Consider the following 6796-nt stretch of genomic DNA (forward strand, 5'->3'; position numbering starts at 1 on the left):
AGGTGCCGACTCTGGCGGAGGCTTCAAGTCATTGGCCAATGCTGCTTTTTGCGGTCAAGGCGATGGTGGTTCCTCTCTCTACCGCAGTCCTCCACGAAACAAAGGGTAGTCGACGAGCGGAGGAAACAGCGCTGGTGGCGGAAACACCCCTCATGGCGGCGGCGGTGGTGGCGGACGGACCTCCTACAAAAAAAGGGCCGCCACAATTCTAGCAAGTCTCGCCCCGATGCAACCCGCTGTCAGATCTGTGGCAAGATGGGTCATACAATGCGTGATTGCTGGTACCGTTTTGAGGTAGAGGATGACTCCTCCCGGGACAAAAAAGTGGCAGCCGCGACAGATGGCTCCTACGGCGTCCACACCAACTGGTATGCCGATAGTTGTGCTACAAACCACATCATTGGCGAGCTTGAAAAGGTGACCATACGATACATCAGCCTGACACAACACAAAACTGTTTAATTTCGGGAGCAACAAAAACTGTAGAACAAATCTTACAAAACACAACAAGATCTTAGATTTTCAGTTGAGAGCGATGCCACATAAGGATGCAACTACGGGTCCCCTAGGTTTGCAAAACATGATGCATTACTTCAAAAATGCACTTGAAGCATCAAACTCCCCATAGTTTAAGTTTTGCACCATAAAATGTTGGACGCGGGCTTCACTTTTGACCCCACCACATTGTACATACACAACTTGTTTGCTCAAAAAACCGTGTAATTTTGGGAGCAACAAAACCTGTAGAACAAATCTTACAAAACGCAACATGATTTTAGATTTTTAGTTGAGAGCGATGCCACATAAGGATGCAACTACGGGTCCCACTATGTTTGCAAAACACGACGTATTACTTAAAAAATGCACTGGAAGCATCAAACTCCCCATAGTTTAATTTTTGGACCCTAAAGTGTTGGACGCGGGCTTCACTTTTGACCCCACCACATTGTAAATACACAATTTTCTTGCTAAAAAAACCAAAAAACATACACAATTTGTATGTGAAGGCTATGTTCCAGTATCCATTTGATTGTAATGTATCCTACGTTGATCGCTTCAGTTTGAAAATGATGTACCGCGTTTGGAATGAATTGACACAGGTTTAAGTTGTGGTATCTACTATTTTTTGGGTACAATTAACTGACAAAGTGTGTGGTATGTATTTCAAAGAAAATGGATTAGTCTGTATGGGTCAGGGGGCGCCGGCTTCACTTTTGACCCCACCACATTGTAAATACACAATTTATTTGCTAAAAAATATCAAAAACATAAACAATTTGTATCTGAAGGCTATGTTTCGGTATCCATTTGAGTGTAATGTATCCTAAAGTTGATCGCTTTTTGAAAATGATGTACAATGTTTGGAATGAATTGTCATAGGTTGAAGTTGTGGTATCTATTATGTTTTGGGCACAATCAACTGACAAAGTTTCAATTTGAAAATGATGTACCGTGTTTGGAATGAATTGTCATAGGTTGAAGTTGTAGTATCTAATATTTTTTGGGCACAATCAACTGACAAAGTGTGTGGTATGTATTTCAAGGAAAAATGGATTAATCCGCATGGATCGGGGTATTGAACCCGACGTGAATCGAACACGCAACCTTCTGATCTGGAGTCAGACGCGCTACCATTGCGCCACGGATCCTTAGTGCTAATGTGCATTAATTAAGCTTCATATCATGCTAATCACACTTACGTGATGCATATCCAATGCAGGCACGTGGTTCTTTGAAGATGGTGGATATCCTATATATGCATATCCTAAGAGGAGGAGGAAGAAGAAACCTACACGAGATGCGCACGCATGCCGCTGAATTAGGCTAGCCATAATGAAGGTATCATAGCTAGTATCATATACTTGAGACTAGCAATCATGCTGATGTGATAAATAATTATAAAAAAGAGGGTTAAAGTAACATAAATAGATACCGTATCATATTAAATGCTATGTTATTACTCTCTCCGTTTCAAAATATAAGACCTTTTAGGGATTTTACTAGGAGACTACATACAAAGCAAAATGAGTGAATCTATATTCTAAAATATGTCTATGTACATCCGTATGCAGTTTATAGTACAATCTCTAAAAGGTCTTATATTTAGGAACGGAGGGAGTATGTGTCATGCATGTTAATAAATAAGATCATCTATGATACTAGTATTAAAAATTATGAAGGCAATATTATACGTCCTTCGAAAAGAATCACATATATGTTGCACTATATATTCAGTGAATTCTAGTTGTACATTTCTATAGGAGAAAACTTTCCTAGTCGTAAACCCGATCGGATCGCATCTGACCCTCCCACGTCGCTTCCTTGGGCGACGGGGAGGGCTACCCAGCCGCCACCTCCAATAGCCTCCTCTCCCTCCCGCCTTCCTCGCCGTCGTCTAAGGACGCGGCCGGGCAAAGAGTTAGAGTAAACAATGATAGCGCCATATTTTTGTGGCACTGCCGCTTGGGTCATATTGGTGTAAAGCGCATGAAGAAACTCCATGCTGATGGACTTTTGGAGTCACTTGACTTTGATTCACTTGACATGTGCGAACCATGCCTCATGGGCAAGATGACTAAGACTCCGTTCTCCGGAACAATGGAGCGTGCAAGTGACTTGTTGGAAATCATCCATACCGATGTATGTGGTCCAATGAGCGTAGAGGCACGCGGCGGATATCGTTATTTTCTCACCTTCACTGACGATTTAAGTAGATATGGTTATGTCTACTTGATGAAGCACAAGTCTGAAACATTTGAAAAGTTCAAGCAATTTCAGAGTGAAGTGGAAAATCATCGTAACAAGAAGATCAAGTTCCTACGGTCTGATCGTGGGGGTGAATATCTGAGTCTCGAGTTTGGTGCTCACTTGAGACAATGTGGAATTGTTTCGCAGTTAACACCGCCTGGAACACCACAGCGTAATGGTGTGTCCGAACGTCGTAATCGTACTTTGTTAGAGATGGTGCGATCTATGATGTCTCTTACTGATTTGCCGTTACCATTTTGGGGTTATGCATTAGAAACAGCTGCATTCACTTTAAATAGGGCATCATCAAAATCCGTTGAGACGACACCATACGAACTGTGGTATGGCAAAAGGCCAAAGTTGTCGTTTCTTAAAGTTTGGGGATGTGATGCTTATGTCAAAAAGCTTCAGCCTGAAAAGCTGGAACCCAAAGCGGAAAAGTGCGTCTTCATAGGTTACCCAAAAGAGACAGTTGGGTACACCTTCTATCTCAAATCCGAGGGCAAAGTGTTTGTTGCTAAAAACGGAGCTTTTCTCGAGAAGAAGTTTCTCTCGAGAGAATTGAGTGGGAGCAAGATAGAACTTGACGAGGTTGTCGAACCTCTCATCCCTCTGGATGGTGGCGCAGGGCAAGGGGAAACCTCTGTCGTTGCGACGCCGGTTGAGGAGTAAGTTAATGATGATGATCATGAAACTCCAGTTCAAGTTTCTGTTGAACCACGCAGGTCGACGAGATCACGCGCTGCTCCAGAGTGGTACGGTAATCCCGTCTTATCAATCATGTTGTTAGACAACAATGAACCTGCAAATTATGAAGAAGCAATGGTGGGCCCAGATTCCAACAAATGGCTAGAAGCCATGAAATCCGAGATAGGATCCATGTATGAGAACAAAGTGTGGACTTTGGAGATACTACCTGAGGGCCGCAAGGCTATTCAGAACAAATGGATTTTTAAGAAGAAGACGGACGCTGACGGTAATGTGACCGTTTATAAAGCTCGACTTGTGGCAAAGGGTTTTTCACAAGTTCCAGGAGTTGACTACGATCAGACTTTCTCACCCGTAGCGATGCTTAAATCCGTCAGAATCATGTTAGCAATAGCTGCATTTTTCGATTATGAAATCTGGCAGATGGATGTCAAAACGGCGTTCCTTAACGGTTTCCTTAAGGAAGAATTGTATATGATGCAACCCGAAGGTTTTGTCGATCCTAAAAATGCTGACAAAGTGTGCAAGCTCCAGCGATCCATTTATGGACTGGTGCAAGCATCTCGGAGTTGGAACAAACGCTTTGATGAGGGGATCAAGGCATTTGGGTTTATACAAGTGGTTGGAGAATCCTGTATTTACAAGAAAGTGAGTGGGAGCTAAGTGGCGTTTCTAATATTATATGTGGATGACATATTACTGATTGGAAACAACGTAGAGCTTTTGGAGAGCATAAAAAGTTACTTGAATAAAAGTTTCTCTATGAAGGACCTAGGAGAAGCTGCTTACATTCTAGGCATTAAGATCTATAGGGATAGATCAAAACGCCTGATAGGACTTTCACAAAGCACATACCTTGATAAAGTTTTGAAGAGGTTCAAAATGGAACAGTCCAAGAAAGGGTTCTTGCCAGTTTTACAAGGTACGAGATTGAGTAAGACTCAGTGCCCAGCAACTGATGAAGATAGAGAGCATATGCGCTCCGTCCCCTATGCTTCAGCCATAGGTTCCATCATGTATGCGATGCTGTGCACTAGACCGGATGTTAGCCTAGCCATAAGTATGGCAGGTAGGTTCCAGAGTAATCCAGGAGTGGATCACTGGACAGCGGTCAAGAATATCCTGAAGTACCTGAAAAGGACTAAGGAGATGTTTCTCGTGTATGGAGGTGACGAAGAGCTCGCCGTAAAAGGTTACGTCGATGCAAGCTTTGACACAGATCCGGACGACTCTAAGTCGCAAACCGGATACGTATTTATTCTTAATGGGGGTGCAGTAAGCTGGTGCAGTTCCAAGCAAAGCGTCGTAGCAGATTCTACATGTGAAGCGGAGTACATGGCTGCCTCGGAGGCGGCTAAGGAGGGTGTCTGGATGAAGCAGTTCATGACGGATCTTGGAGTGGTGCCAAGTGCACTGGATCCAATAACCTTGTTCTGTGACAACACGGGTGCCATTGCCTTAGCAAAGGAACCACGGTTTCACAAGAAGACCAGACACATCAAACGACGCTTCAACCTCATCCACGACTACGTCGAGGAAGAGGACGTAAATGTAGCAGACCCGCTGACTAAACCTCTTCCACGGCCAAAACATGATCGACACCAGAACTGTATGGGTGTTAGATTTATTACAATGTAATTCACATGGTGATGTGAGGGCTGGATTATTGACTCTAGTGCAAGTGGGAGACCGTTGGAATTATGCCCTAGAGGCAATAATAAATGTGGTTATTATTATAATTCCTGTATCAAGATAATAGTTTATTATCCATGCTATAATTGTATTGAATGAAGACTCATTTACATGTGTGGATACATAGACAAAACACCGTCCCTAGCATTCCTCTAGTTGGCTAGCCAGTTGGTCAATGATAGTCAGTGTCTTCTGATTATGAACAAGGTGTTGTTGCTTGATAACTGGATCACGTCATTGGGAGAATCACGTGATGGACTAGACCCAAACTAATAGACATAGCATGTTGATCGTGTCATTTTGTTGCTACCGTTTTCTGCGTGTCAAGTATTTATTCCTATGACCATGAGATCATATAACTCACTGACACCGGAGGAATGCTTTGTGTGTGTCAAACGTCGCAACGTAACTGGGTGACTATAAAGATGCTCTACAGGTATCTCCGAAGGTGTTAGTTGAGTTAGTATGGATCAAGACTGGGATTTGTCACTCCGTGTGACGGAGAGGTATCTCGGGGCCCACTCGGTAATACAACATCACACACAAGCCTTGCAAGCAATGTAACTTAGTGTAAGTTGCGGGATCTTGTATTACGGAACGAGTAAAGAGACTTGCCGGTAAACGAGATTGAAATAGGTATGCAGATGCTGACGATCGAATCTCGGGCAAGTAACATACCGAAGGACAAAGGGAATGACATACGGGATTATACGAATCCTTGGCACTGAGGTTCAAACGATAAGATCTTCGTGGAATATGTAGCATCGAATATGGGCATCCAGGTCCCGCTACTGGATATTGACCGAGGAGTCTCTCGGGTCATGTCTACATAGTTCTCGAACCCGCAGGGTCTGCACACTTAAGGTTCGACGTTGTTTTATGCGTATTTGAGTTATATGGTTGGTTAACGAATGTTGTTCGGAGTCCCGGATGAGATCTCGGACGTCATGAGGGTTTCCGGAATGGTCCGAAAACGAAGATTGATATATAGGATGACCTCATTTGATTACCGGAAGGTTTTCGGAGTTACCGGGAATGTACCGGGAATGACGAATGGGTTCCGGGAGTTCACCGGGGGGGGGGGGGCAACCCACCCCGGGGAAGCCCATAGGCCTTTGGGGAGACACACTAGCCCTTAGTGGGCTGGTGGGACAGCCCACAAGTGCCCTATGCGCCAAGGAGAAGAAAATCAAGAGAGAAAGAAAAAAAAAGGAGGAGGTGGGAAGGAAGGGGGACTCCCTCCCACCAAACCTAGTCCAACTCGGTTTGGGGGGGATAGTCCTCCCCCTTGGCTCGGCCGACCCCCTTGAGGGTCCTTGGACCCCAAGGCAAGGCCCCCTCCCTCCCACCTATATATACGGAGGTTTTAGGGCTGATTTGAGATGACTTTTCCACGGCAGCCCGACCACATACCTCCACGGTTTTTCCTCTAGATCGCGTTTCTGCGGAGCTCGGGCGGAGCCCTGCTGAGACAAGGTCATCACCAACCTCCGGAGCGCCGTCACGCTGCCGGAGAACTCTTCTACCTCTCCGTCTCTCTTGCTGGATCAAGAAGGCCGAGATCATCGTCGAGCTGTACGTGTGCTGAACGCGGAGGTGCCGTCCGTTCGGTACTAGATCGTGGGACTGATCGCGGGATTGTTTGCGG

The 6796-nt window shown here is 44.8% G+C and overlaps 1 non-coding gene across 1 annotated transcript; it reads right to left on the reverse strand.

Annotated features, from left to right (window-relative positions):
- Positions 1-1577: 1577 nt before the first annotated feature.
- TRNAW-CCA lies at positions 1578-1649 on the reverse strand. The gene has a single exon. It is a non-coding gene; the product is annotated as a tRNA-Trp (tRNA).
- Positions 1650-6796: the final 5147 nt, after the last annotated feature.

Source organism: Hordeum vulgare, chromosome 6H (assembly GCF_904849725.1).
Source record: "Hordeum vulgare subsp. vulgare chromosome 6H, MorexV3_pseudomolecules_assembly, whole genome shotgun sequence".
Classification (NCBI taxonomy): Eukaryota; Viridiplantae; Streptophyta; class Magnoliopsida; order Poales; family Poaceae; genus Hordeum; species Hordeum vulgare.